The sequence below is a fragment of the Musca domestica genome, unplaced genomic scaffold (genome assembly GCF_030504385.1).
Source record: "Musca domestica strain aabys unplaced genomic scaffold, Musca_domestica.polishedcontigs.V.1.1 12, whole genome shotgun sequence".
Lineage (NCBI taxonomy): Eukaryota > Metazoa > Arthropoda > Insecta > Diptera > Muscidae > Musca > Musca domestica.
The window spans coordinates 3,063,746-3,078,426 of record NW_026712155.1 but is presented as its reverse complement, the minus strand read 5'-3'; the positions used below and the strand labels follow the sequence as shown (position 1 = coordinate 3,078,426).

The 14,681-nt window shown below is 35.1% G+C and overlaps 1 protein-coding gene across 1 annotated transcript in view; it reads left to right on the top strand.

The window, feature by feature from the left end:
* Positions 1-14,681, top strand: part of LOC101895461 (uncharacterized) — a 122,775-nt gene that overhangs the window by 72,948 nt on the left and 35,146 nt on the right. The gene's annotated exons all lie outside the window — the stretch shown is intronic.

Here is a 14,681-nt window from a genome sequence, read left to right as displayed (position 1 = left end):
ATAAAAAAAGTGCAACAAATTCAAACGCCATAATTTTTACATTTTTATTAAATTTTATTGAAAAAACGTCGGAAATAGCATCAAATTTTAGAATAAGTTTAGATTTGTTCGAATTGGTCAGCTTTGGCACGAATTATGGCCTTTAAACGGCCAATGAAACCGTCACACGCTGCCCAAATGTTGCTCTGCGGTATTTTGGCATATTTCCTGCGAAACGCTTACTTGAGGTGATCGACACTTTGGTATTTTTTAGTGCCAACCTTGCTTTCCAAAATACTCCAGGCACAATAGACCAACAGATTGGTATCCGGAGATTTTGGTGGCCATTGTGCGCTGGAAATGAAGCGAGGAACCTCATTTTGTAACTATTTCTGGGTGGCGCGTGCTGAGTCCTGTTGGAATGTCCAAGGTCTGCGGCCAAAATGTTTGTGTCCTCAAGGCTTAAATAAATGCTGGAGTGCTCTAACGATAGCCGTTTGTGGTTTTCCAGCCAAATATAAAGAAATCACACTATCACGCTCGAATCCCATCGCGAATAACTTTATTTCTGGAAAATTCTCACCAAAAAGCTTTTGTATGCTTGTAGCCAATATAATGAGCTGTCACTGGAATAATTTTAACAGTTGTCGGACGAGTGGTTTAGAAATGACAGCAGTCTGAAATTGGTTGCCGTTTTTTCATCTCACCCTGTACTTCACAATTTTCGCCATAAATTCTTATTGTTATTTCGAAATTGAAATGTCCCTAAGCAACAATTAAAAAATAGTTTCAATTTATTGTTACCTGTTTCTAGGCCTTGGAAAACAATTTGAATATTTGAAAAAAAAAAAAACAACGCTACGTTTTACATTGCTCTCCCCCATTTTTGTTGCTGTTTGACCAGAAGAAGTTATTAGTTTACAATAGCAACAAATAAAGTCATTAAAATCCAATTATTTTTAATTGAAGTCCGTTCTGCTACAAAATGTTTTTATTTATTTAAAACCAGCTAACAAAAACAAAAAAAAAAAACAAAGAACATTTATTTTGCCTTTAAACTCCCACTCTGACGGCCAACTTTTTGATAAACTCGTTCTATATGCATAACAGCAGCGGCAGCAGAAACAGCAACAATAGTAACAACATCAGCAACATTTGTGAGCTGAAACTTTTGTGCATAGTTCCTCAAAACGCCCCGGCAAAAAAGGTATAAACTTGTTTGCATGAATCCTTTCATATTTGCTTAACAATATCATAAATTTCAACTAGTAAAATTTTACGACGTTATCCGCCACAGCTCAACGAAACTAACAACAGCAGCAGCGCCAACAGACCCATCTACAGATAGCTAACATGGTTGCGATGCCACATACGTTTATGATTGTTGTGTTGCCTCAAAACTTATTTCGCTGTTGTTGTGTTTTTTGTTTTCTCTCGCATAGCCCCACAACTAAAAACGTTTGTGTAAAGGACATATTGTAAAATAAGGGGAACTTGAGATTAACACATTTGAGATAACGAAAAAGGAAAAAAAGTAAAATAAATTTCAAAACACATACGAAAAATTGCAGTTTTCCACCGCACAATAAACTAGAATAGACAGTTTTGTTTTTCCTTAAAGATTTAATAAACTCATTTGTTTTTGTGGTCTATTGCTGCAATAATCCAATGCTGGCCAATGGCAATATTCGTTATACATCCTGGCGAACTGAGAAGCAAACGGACGACGAACAACTAACATCGAAACACAATAGTTTTTTAATTAAAGAAAAAGATTGAAAATCTCGTAATGACATCCCAAAACAACAACAAACACAGAACACACACACTCACACCCAGATGCACACATTCTCATTTATTCCAAAAGAATCTAATTAAAAATTATATACAGCAAGTGTATTTATTTTGTCTTTTATAAACTATTTATGCCAACCAGCACCAACACCAACATCAACACCACCACTGACGACGACATGAGCAAGTTTAAACTAAACACGAAACGAGTTTGTGTTTTTCTTCTTCTTCAGGAAATTCTATCAACACATGGTCAGAAATATACTCAACAAACACACACATCCACACAAACATATGGAAAAATACAGACAGACTTATGAAGACATTAGAAAGTAAAGAAGGAATAAATTGAAATAAAGCATACACTGGGGAATTTTCAAATAGTTATCAAGAAAAACTGTACATCTCATGAGATATTTTGGGGAGTGGAAGAGAGAGAGAAAAGGAGAGAAATTACATTTAAATAAATTACGAGTTTGATAACAATGCAAATGCTAATCGGACACTATTTGAAAAATAATGTCAATGGCAAAAGACAAACGATGGGATTTTTGGGAAGATAAATGGTTTGAAGAAAGAAAATAATCAATAGGTGCTCTCCTAACAAAAACCATGGTGGACTATATTTTTATAGAAAAAGTTTTGCCTACGAAGGTCCAATATATACTCTATACAGATCCAATACAGGAATAAAATATTGTTCAACACATAAACCAGCTTTTTCAGATTTTGACTTGAACAAGATATTTTTATCATCCGACAGTATTAGTTATTCTCATTTATGTGGAAATTTAACGTATAACTTTAAAATTGAAAAAGTAAGCAAAATTAATATTTGTGCCGACCATATGATACTCTACAAGACAATAATATATTGGCTATATAATCTGACTTTTTACAACAATCATTGCAATTTTCGACTCATTTATTACGTTCCTCTGTCCAAATATCTAACCTCATGCAAACTTCCGTGTCTTTTGATATGTTGAAATGTTACTCCTGGAGTTTTTGGTCCATTTCAATCACTAAAAATGTTTCGTTCATCTCCAAAAAAATTTAATTATATTTTGACCTTAATCTGGTCGACGATCGGACGTGTATTTTTGATCTCGCCGGGGTGAATTGTAAACGCGGTTTAATGGAAATGTTTGTAGTTTTTAATCAAAAGGTCTACCTATAAATGATTTTTTTTCTTCGAATATCTTTGAAACATTCATGAGATTTAAATTCGAGAGGAAAAGCTATGTGGAGACCATAGAATATTGGTGTAAATTATTTGCAAGTACAGATTCTCCCTAGAAACTTGGATGTAACAAAGGATTCCGGTTGTATCTGCGGCGATTTACGTTTCATTTTATTAATTTTTATCTTTGTTGGGCGGAGTGCTAAAAATACAGGTTGAGAAAAAAAAAAAAAAAACATTTTTTAAATGTTATTGAACGAAAGCAAAAAATTTCGAAAATAGTGTCAAATTTTTGAATATGGTTAGATTTGTTCGAATTGGCCTTAAAACTGCCAATGAAACCGTCACACGCTGCCCGAATGTTGCTCTGCGGTATTTTGGCCCATTCCCGGTGAAGCGCTTGCTTGAGGTGCCAACCTTGCTTTCCAAAATACTCCAGACGCAATAGTCCAACGGATTGATATCCGGAGATTTTGGTGGCCATTGTGCGCTGAAAATGAAGCGAGGAAACTCATTTTGTAACCATTCTTGGGTCGCGCGTGCTGAGTTCGATGGTGCTGAGTCCTGTTGGAATGTCCAAGGTCTGCGGCCAAAATAATTGCGTGTCCAAGGCTTTAAAAAATCCTCCAGAAAATTTTCGCGATAATATTCGGCATTTATTCTGATGCCACGGTCGATTAATACGAGCGGAAAGCGACCATCGGCTGTTATTGCGGCCCACACCATCACCATGTCCGGCGATTAAGTTCTGATGGCCTACCGAAGGTGCACAATTTCAGCTGCCCTCCTTAGTTTACAAACTGCTGAATAACGAATGTTTTCTCATCGGAGAAAATCAAATTCGGCAGTTCACCACTTTCGGCCAAGCAAAGCAACTCTTTAGCTCTTTTGAATCAATTTTCTTTCTGTTGTGGTGAAATTTCTTGCACTTTTTGGAAATTTAATGGCTTTACCCCGAGCTCATTTTTAATATTTGCCGAATGAAATATTGCGATATGTTCAGCTCACAAGTCATTTTTCGGCCACTGCGACACGGACATTTAATTAGATAGTTATCATGTGCACCCGAGGAAAGCAAATAGTTTCAAGATTTTCTAGGAACTATCTAGATCTAGTTAGCTTCTAGATAAGGAAAATCCTTTGAATTACTTAATGTTGTCGCTTTTTCTTAGGTCGTGGCCCCTAAAAACCATGGTAGATATTATTTTATAGAAATTATCGTCAGTATAACACAACACTTACATTAGACCAAACTCTCATTTTCGAGCTAAAAGAATCAAATCAAAATTGAAACTGTAACCAACAGATGTGTGGTGTTTCTATCTGAGGCAACTGCTAAACAGGATTTGTACAAGATGCTATTAAAACAGAACGAAAGAGGTGGACACAAACAAGAACGAGAAAATCAAATTGACATAACGCAATGGAGGACAATATTATTGAATTCAGTACTGCTAAAAAAACTGATGCAATAATTACAAGCACACGTTAATTCGTACTCTGATTTGCAAATGGACCACAAATGTAAACGTAAATAGTTCAGTGTTGGATTATTCTCAAAAATATGAAGAATATTTCTAAAATACCAAAAATATTTTTTTTCACCAAAATAAATTCAAGAAATGTCACCCATAACGACCTTTGTTTTATTTTTAATTTGTCAATATTTATGTTCATTTTTAATACACAATTAATTCCACATATGTTCATGTCATCCATTAAATTCAGGCGTATTTGCTACACCATTGTTGACATAAAACATACGCACCCTCTTACCACACTGAAATGCGAGGGAGACTATGTGGCAATTTTTATTGCAAAATTATTTATTTCATCTCAAGCCTCTAATCCTGGGACATTTAACAACTAAATATATGAAACAATCCTTGAAACAGTCTCTGGGAGATTTTGTTTTCGTACTGAAATGAAATAACGTAACTGTAAAAACAAGAAAACTACAACGAAATAGAAAAACAAAGCCTGAAATGGGGGGAAGTGCGAGAATAAAATGCGAATTACAACAAATAATGGGCTATCATTGTCAACAGTTAAAAACTACAAAAGCAAAAATGAAATAATCTTGAAACTATTGTGGTATTATCAAGACAAGGAGAAAGTAGAGCAATTTTGATAAATGTTGGGAATTTAAGTATTCTGGTGATAAATGCTGTTTATTTTTGTTTTCAATTTTAAATACTTAAAAAATTTAACGTCAACCCCTTAATATCTGTTTATTTCAAACATGTTTATACTCTACATCATAGTCACATATTTCCATTATTTTTTTTTTTTTTTTTTATAATTAAGAGTGAAATAGCAAAATTTTCGAATTTCAAATTTTCTACTATTATCTTCGTAGTTTTCTGTTATCATAAATTTCAACATGGCATATTTTACAGTTTCGATGTTTCTATTTGGATAGGATCCAGCTAAAATTGTGTGTTCGTATAAAATATAACACCAATGAACAAAAAGTTGTCATTACTGCTGGAATGAAGGTCTACCTAAACAACACTTCGGGGCCAAAATATGGCAAAACATACCTATATGAAGCCGAAATCTACTAAAATAGTCTCGAATTGCCTCGAGCTTCAAATTTGTTGCCAAAAACCAAATGGTTTAATTTTTAGCCAATGCGGAACTTCAGTTCAATATTTCGCTTTAAATAATTTCTTAATCGCAAATTTTATGGCTGATGTGTGCTAATTCATAATAAAATGGAATTTGGAATTTTCTCTTATATTTTTTGCACAGTGCCGGAAGGATTTAGAATGCATATTTCTACAAGACTTTGAAAGAATGACTGATGTCTCACGCCGAAGATAAAGTAAAAAAGCTGGATACCCTCCACCATTCGCAGGGAATTTAGATATTAAAAATATATATGCAGGGTGAAATGAAAAAACTGCAACCAACTTCAAACTGCTGTCATTTCTAAGCCACTCGTCAACTCAAAAGAGCTAAAGAGTTGCTTCGCTTGGCCGAAAGTGGTGATCTGCCGAATTTGGTTTTCTCCGATGAGAAAATATTCGTTGTCCAGCAGTTTGTAAACAAACAAAATAATCGTGTTCTTTGCCAAAGGGGTCAGTTGAAAATGTGCACCTTCGGTTTGCCACCAGAACTCAAGCGCCGGCCATGGTGATGGTGTGAGCCGCCATAACAGCCGATGGTCGCTCTCCGCCCGTATTAATCGACCGTGACATCAGAATAAATGCCGAATATTATCGCGAAAAAAAATCTGGAGGGTGTGTTTAAGCCTTGGGCACGCAAACATTTTGGCTACCGACCTTGGACATTCCAACAGGGCTCAGCACCATCACGCACTCAGCACGCGCATTCAAGAATGATTACAAAATGAGGTTCCTAGCTTCATTTGCAGCGCACAATGGCCATCAAAATCTCCGGATACCAATCCGTTGGACTATTGTGTCTGCAGTATTTTGGAAAGCAAGGTTGGCACCAACAAGTTTTATCATAATAGGGAGTGCAATTATATGGGGGATATACGAGAACGTGGACATGTATAGACAATTTTCTGTCGCAGGCTGTAGTAGTAGGTACTATGAACTTACATTATGAATTTTTAAACAATTTCGGTGAATAATGTTTCTTAAATCACCAAAATACCGAATATAACGAGGTACCGTTATATGGGGGTTATACCAAAATGGGACCTACATATCCTATTTGCATTACTAAAAGTCCTGCAAAACAGCCACATATTTGAGCAAAAATTTATCAACCTATTTAAATTCGTTCGAAAGCTGGAATGATTTCCACAGACGGATGGAAGGTAAGACGGACGGACATCACTAATAGAATTTTATGCTGATCAAGAATATACATTCTTTTTGGGGTGTTAAATCATATTTCGAGGTGTTACAAACGGAATGACAAACTTAATATACCCTCCGTACTATGGTTGATATTTGATATTGATATAAAACACTCCCTTCCTCCAAAACACCCTCATACGTCCAAAATACATACAAAAAACGCCCTCCCTCTGAAACTCCCTCGTACCTCCATTAAAGAAATCAGAACTTCGAATTACCATAAGTCCATTCAAATCTGAAGTTATGCGTTGATTTTGTTTCAACGTCAGCCTCTCTTCAATTTTATCAATATCTAATCAAGCACTTTTGTACAATCGAGAACCCCAATATCTATTGAAAATGGTCACCTTACATTACCCGGAATAACAACTTCTTCCCAAAAGATGATTCTTTTTTACGGTGAAAAGAATACGCATTTCTATCCATTTGATTTTATTGCATTTTCACGCCAGCTTTAAGCTAAGTACCTTTCAAAATATCAACATTTCAAATAATAACTTGAATTGACATTTGGCTGACATTGATTACGATAATACTTATGTGTACTTATCGCTGGCATTATTGTCCTTCAATCGCCTTTGTTCAAAACAGGAAAGAAAAAAAAACAACAATAATTATTTTATAGTGATGTAACATTAACACCGGCCCCTGGTATGAGATCCTTCCTTATCAGCTACTTTTCCATTGACCCAATAATTATAATTAACTTTAACGTCACACTCATTAGCGTCGATATTTTATTTTTGTTGGGTTGTATTATTGCCCATCCCACCTAGCCACTCCACTGCCACCACCGCCACAACAACAATCATCTCCTATGGTTTTGTGCGATGCGGTTTCATTTGGCTCCTTCATCATTTATGGTCCTTTCACACACGATTAGTATTCTATTATCATTACAATGAGCACAAGAAAGTGAAAGCAAAAACAAAGCAAAAAAATTAACTATACCACCCTTCATGTATAATGAGTTCATTTATTTGATTTCTTTCTTTGTACTTCTGTGCTCCTTCGACTTCTCCTTCTTCTTTGTGTTGTCCTTCACCTTTTCGGTGGATAACCATGTCGCACCTCATTTCCCAGCATCCACTCACTCATCATTGCATTAAACGAAAAAAAAGTAGAGCGAAGTAATTACAAATTGTTATCTGGCTTCCCTGGAGTCGTCTATCGTATATGGGAAACCCTATACTCCGCTGTTCGCTTTAGTGGTTTCCCGGCGGGAAATTAAATTGTTTTCATGTTAAGGGCACACTTTTTTACAGACATCTATGCATACAGGCTCACATGAATGGTTTTGTCCTTAACTATGCCACGATGCGGTATACCTAAACTATCTCTCTCACTCACTCAGTCACCCACCCATACACAGTCTCGCACACACACACGCACACCCGAATCCCAGTTGAATGGTAAAGGGCTTTAAATTGCAATTTCTATAAAAATATGAAATATTCTTCATTACTATGCATAGAAGAGCGTAAGAGAGGGAGATTATGGAAAAGAGAAAGAGAGAGAGAGACATATCCAAGGACAGGGGGAGCATTTCAATGTTTTTAAACAGCTAAAACCCATTATGATGCAACAATAAAACTTAACATTAACACAAAATGCCAACTCTCATAAACTCAGCATATGAATAGACACATGCAACGGGTAGACAGCTTGACTGACGGCTTGTCTGTCTTTCTCTCACTGACTGACTGACTGACAGACTGAAAGTCAAAAGGATAAATTAACTGGCTGTCAGGCGGTCGGGCAGACAGTTGGACGGACATACAATATCACTAAGAGAACAATAAGAGGTTGAACAAGCAAAATTACAACTGCCACAACAAAAACAACAACTGACAAACAATTTATGAATTGTTAGCATTTCCGGCACGGAAACGCCATAACAAAATGCTTTACGATATTAGCACCAGCTAATGCAGTAACTATAGCTGTTGGACTGCAAGCTATGTGTAGACACATACATGTATACACATGTGAACATCGTGTCAAGTCTTTAGTTTACATAATATACGATGTGATAATGAAGAATTTATATGTGCATATATTTATGTACAAGGAGGATGGGAGGTTGGGGAAAAAATTATAGATGAGAGAGTTTTTTTTTTGCAGGATGATTCTTTTAAAATTAAACCGTGTAAATGTATATAAAGTATATACACATATGAAGACATTAAAATTATTATATATTGTGAACATTGCCAAATTCGATTATCGGTCATATTTTATTTTGTGAGAGTGGGTCGACATGCGAAAATAGACACCTCTCTGACAAATATTTTAATTTAAACTGACGGTTTTAGCAATTCCATTTCATTTCTGAATTCTGAAAATTTGAATGTAGGATTGTCAAATGAAGCTTAAATGCTCAGAGAAATTAAATTTAAAAAAAGACCAAACGTTTCTTTTATAAGTAAAGTTGGTATTAGGAAATGTAAAATTAAGATAGTTTTGCCAATAACGGGGTCTAAAACGATAGCGTGAGTGGAAATCGGTACAAAAAGTGTACGAAATGAATCAAAAAAAAATATACTAAAACTGTGTTTTTAAGAATAACATTCTAGATTTTTAGAGCAGATTCCTAAAAATGAAATGATATGAAATAGTGCGGATTTTCTAAGAATTGGTACATTCTGGTTTTTGGCCGATTTTTTTGATATTCATACTAAAAGGGTACGAAATGTTCAAAAATTGAATACTTTGTATTTGATAAACCGAATGAGCTAGAAATGTGGAATGACAATGAGTGTTTTTTATGTACCAAACGGTTTTAAAATTTAAGGTTACAAAATGTTTTTAAATTGTGGCACAATGGCCACCAAAATCTTCGGATACCAATCCCTTGGACTATTGTGTCTGGAGTATTTTCGAAAGCAAGGTTGCCACTAAAAAATACCAAAGTGTCGATCACCTCAAGCAAGCGCTTTGACGGGAACGGGCCAAAATACCGCAGAACAACAATCGAGCAGCGTATGACGGTTTCATTGGCCGTTTGTGTCAAAGGTGACCAATTCGAACAAGTCTATACTTATTCTAAAATTTAATGCTATTTCCCATATTTTTGCTTTCATTTAATAAAATTACGATGTATGAAGTTCTGATTAAAAAATGTTGTAAAACTGAACAAATTGTGCATGTCGGTGTCCTTTACTTTGTGACAATTTAAGTTTTGGACAAATCGTTTGTTCTCAGTACCCCACAATTTGGGAATAGTGTTACCTGTGCGACATAACAGTGCCTTTTAATACTTCGCCTTTTAAAATTTATTTATTTTTTATCAGTTATGAATCTTAAAATACCGAATAGAAATAGATATAATTGAAAAATGTGACTTATGCCTTTAAAATGCCAATAATAGGCGGATGCCATTCTATGGGGACCATGAAGGTGTGTCCACGCCCTCAAAAACATCTAAAATCTGTTGTTAATGCCATATGGGACTTATGATATTACTGCAATATTTAAAACAAAATTTAGGTCAAATTTTTATTGATAGATAATCCAAATTAACACTCAAAATGGCAAATATTGGAAAATGTGATTATTTCTTGGACTGTAACAAATAATGGACTTATACGGACCAGGAAAAATTGTTTATTTCAGATAAGGATGTGAAACCCCATGATAGAACTAACTTGGTTGAAAAATATGTCTAAAGCCATGAAAATCCTCGAATTCGGCACTTATATGACGGAGCTTTTCCAAATAGTGACACGAAATTAAACTTTTTGGCAAAGAGGGGTTCAACATGTTAACATACTTTAATGTCGTTATATGGGGTCTATTACATAATAAACGTTATGGAAAAAGTTTTGCGTCTATAAAATAATAATAACATACAGACCGACATATCTTTCGTGTCTAATAGCATGCTTTTATAAATATATGTGATTTTTTGGGGCTCAAAGAACATTTTGAGATGTTTCAAAAGAAATGAAAAATTGTATGTACCTCCATTTTATGGCGGAGTTTTTATGAACGAATAACTCCTGGAAAAATCCTTGATAATTAGGACCTAACTTTGCATTAGTATCTCGATGCCGAATATTCTACAATTAATAATGCGGACATGATTTCAAAAGTCTGACATAAAATTGTACTTACTATTAAATGTATTATTTCAAATATATATAAAAAAAAACAATTTAATAATTCCTATTAAATTTTCGAATACTTTCCCATAACAACATCTTAGACTACGAAATTTAACATTTTAACCTTCATCCAACAATATCGTTTCAATTGCATATCCTCCTTGTTTCAACAAAAATTAGAATGTAACAATATCTTCAAACTTCCTTCTCTCTTCAATTTACGGTACATCCCCATAAAATAACAACAACATGTTCATTGGACATAACCAAATAAAGTGCAACCAATTATTTTGTTTAACCATAAACTTTTCTTCAAAAGAACCCATATTCCAAAATAATTACAAAGTAATCATCTCGAAACTCTGAGCCATGTTCATACTTTCTTATTTTGTAATCCAAAGTCAAACACTAGAATGTGGTTTGCACGGCAAGAAGAGGAAGAAAAAGAGGAAGTTTTGAAAGAATACAATTTTTACTTTTGTTGAAGGAGAATAAATTTAACAAACTATAGTTTAATTTGCTAAACGCACCAAAAAAAAAGGAGAAACAAAAAACCAAAAAATGTAACAAAAAAATTATCTCAATGCTGCAACGAAAAGAGAGGAATGCAAAAATATGGGTTAAGGAAACCACAGATACTTTAGGCAAACAAAAAGTGAGTGTGAATATTATAACATTTGACAAACTATCCACTATCAGTAGAGAGGCACACAGACGGACACACACACTCATACACAATGATAAACAAACTAACCTCTACACATGACAGAGTGTATAAAAGTACAAACCACAAAAACCTTTGCTGGTTGGTTTATGATTTTCCACTTTACTTTCGGTTGGTAGCTGAGCACAAAAACGAAGTGAGTGACGTTGAAATGCCATGGCAACAAGAAGCAGCTTCGTTTCCTTTTGCTACTTGAGATCTTTCTTCGCCTCTTGCATTGGTAAGCCAGTAGGAAAGAAATACGGGGGTTACAAGGTAATGGCAGCAACATAAACGCGCACACACACACATACACATGTTTTGGACGTTGCACGTACTCAAATAACGATCTTAACAAAATAAACATTTAAAGATTTCATGGCAAAATCTTGGCTCTTCACACGCACACAGACGCACACCCATGTTCGCCCATCTTTTTGCAGCAGACATCTAAAATAGATTTGTATTCATTCATGTAGTCATGTTCTGAGAAGCACGAACGCACACACACACACACACATACACTCACACATGTGCATTTAACATGAGCGAGCACACAGGAAATGCAAAGGGAAGGAAATCATAGAGATTTTCTAAAGAGGTTGTTAAGGATGTAATGCCGTGCTCACATGTGCTCTCATATCAACGCTGTCCGTCCGACCGTCCGTCCGTCGCTTAGACATATATATTTTGATCTGTGTCGCTTTTTTGTGCCGTCTGCAGAGCACACTCAGTGCCCTCTCATATCCCAGTGGTTGGTTGGCTGGTGGTTCTTTTTTTTTTGTATTAAATGGCAACAAAAGACAAGCAAAGAAGTCTTAAATATTTGTTTTGAAGTGCATAACATTTTATTAGAAGATGAAAAAGCAAATAAAGAAAGCCACAAATAAAAGCTAAGACAGCAGTCATATATATTTGTGGTTTTGTGCACACCGTACGCTACGTAGGGTTATGGTGCAAGATTTATGTACGTTCGGCAAAAGGGACATTTTAAGTGTGGCTATGCAGTATTTTGTGAAAAATATGATATGCATGAATCCCTTTTTTTGGCAAAACAAAAATGGTGAAATAAAATATTTCCTTGTGACTTTAAAAATTATATGAGCCTTACTTAAGGAAAGAGAACAGTAGATCAAAAAAAAAAAAAAAAAAAAACAAGGCAAAACTCAAAAATTCAGCCGAGCCTGGCTGTGGGATTTGAACCGCGGACCTCTGTGTGCAGCCAACTAGAAGTTGCCGTCTCTACGTTCAGAGCCATTAACCGTCTTCCTAAAGCAGCACTAAAACAAGTGTATGCATTGGAAGCAATGTAGTTGTTGTGGACAAAAAATCCATCACTACAAAAAACCAAACGTTGCTGTGAAAAAAGATCTACCAATAGAACTTGAGTCGAACCTGGAGAGTTTCTAGTGTATAATTCGCATATGCTAATTTGCAATAGGTTCGAAATATATACTACTTTCCAGAGAACGGCCCTTGTAAGCCATCATCCACATCAAATATGCCTGATGAGCCGCTTAACCAACGGCGAAACGCGTCGCATAGTGGTGAGTGTGTGATAGTGTCTATCTGGCTTTCCTTTTCACTGCAAATTTCAGATCTTTAAGCTCGTCTTGAAAGAGAAAACAAACACTTAAAAAAAAAATCATTATAAAAATTTCATAAAAAAAATTAGCAATTTAAGGTCATGGTCGGGACTAGCATATGAAAACATATGTGAAGGGGATACTGTGTTTTTGTGGAAAAAGTTGTATCCCCTTCACAATAGGAAATTCGAACATAAAGGTTATGAAAAGTTCTAAAATGATACTAAGTTGAACTTTGAAATTTTGTATTAGGGTCCCTCTTAGAAGAAGTTTGTGAAAAAGAGGTGGTTTTGGATATGGGCAGACAAGTACGAGAAAAGTATTTATTAGTACTTTATTTGATACAATTGGGTATTGGGAGGACAGATAATGTTTGAGCTCTAAAATTTGGTATTAGGCTCGGTGTTCATGTGTGTCCTAGATATGTGGAGATGATTTTGGAAATGTGTCCTATAATAGTACGAAAAGTACAGATTGGTACCATATTTGGTATTAGGTGAAGGAAAAGAGATAAGATTCTGAAATATGATACTTATATTACTGATGGTATCTGTGATTGAGATTTGGCGGTGGTTTGAAAACGCGTCCTTTATTTGTACGAAAGGCACTAAATTTGAAATTGAGTGAATGAACAGTACTGAAATCCTCAAATTTGATATTTAGGTCTCTCTTGGTGTCTGGAATTGAGATATGGAGGTGATTCCGGAAATTTGTACAGTAATTGTACGAAAAGTGCTAAATGGTACTAACTTTTAATGTTTGGAGGAGGATTCGGAGGAAGATTTGGAAATACGTCCTTTATTTGTACGAATAGCACTAAATGGTGTAAAATTAATACTGAATAAATGTATAGAGCTGGACTACCAACATTTATTGAGGTCACTGTTGGCACCTGGTGATGGTATTGCAAATGTATAATATAGTTTTTCGACAGTTATTAAATGGTACTAATTCTCGATCAAGAGGTTAGGTCAGGCCAAACTTTTAATACCCTCCTCCATTTGGAAGGAATTTGCAAATTTAAAAATAAAACTACGAAAAATACAATTAATGTCATAAAAATATCGACCGTAGGAAGTTACCGTACCGTATTCGAAGACGTAGACCTTCTTAGGCAATTTTCTGTCAGAGACGTAAGTACTCATTAGGAACGTCAAATTCGAAATTTTATACAATTTCGATGAATAATGTCGTAAAAATCATAAAAAAATAATATAAGGAGTACCATTATTTGGGAGATACACGAAGACCCGGACCTGTAGTACCCATTAGGAACTACAAATATGAAATCTGAACCAACTCTGGTGGATAATGTCGCTAAAATCCTCAAAATACGGAATATAAGGAGGAAAATACGGAATATAAGGAGAAACCTGCTTGGGCCATTTTATGTCATAGGAACCACAAATTGCAATTTTGAAACATTTCCTTTGAAAAGTGTAAAATATATCATCAAAATACCGAAAATTTAAATGTTCAGTTATGTGGGGGCTA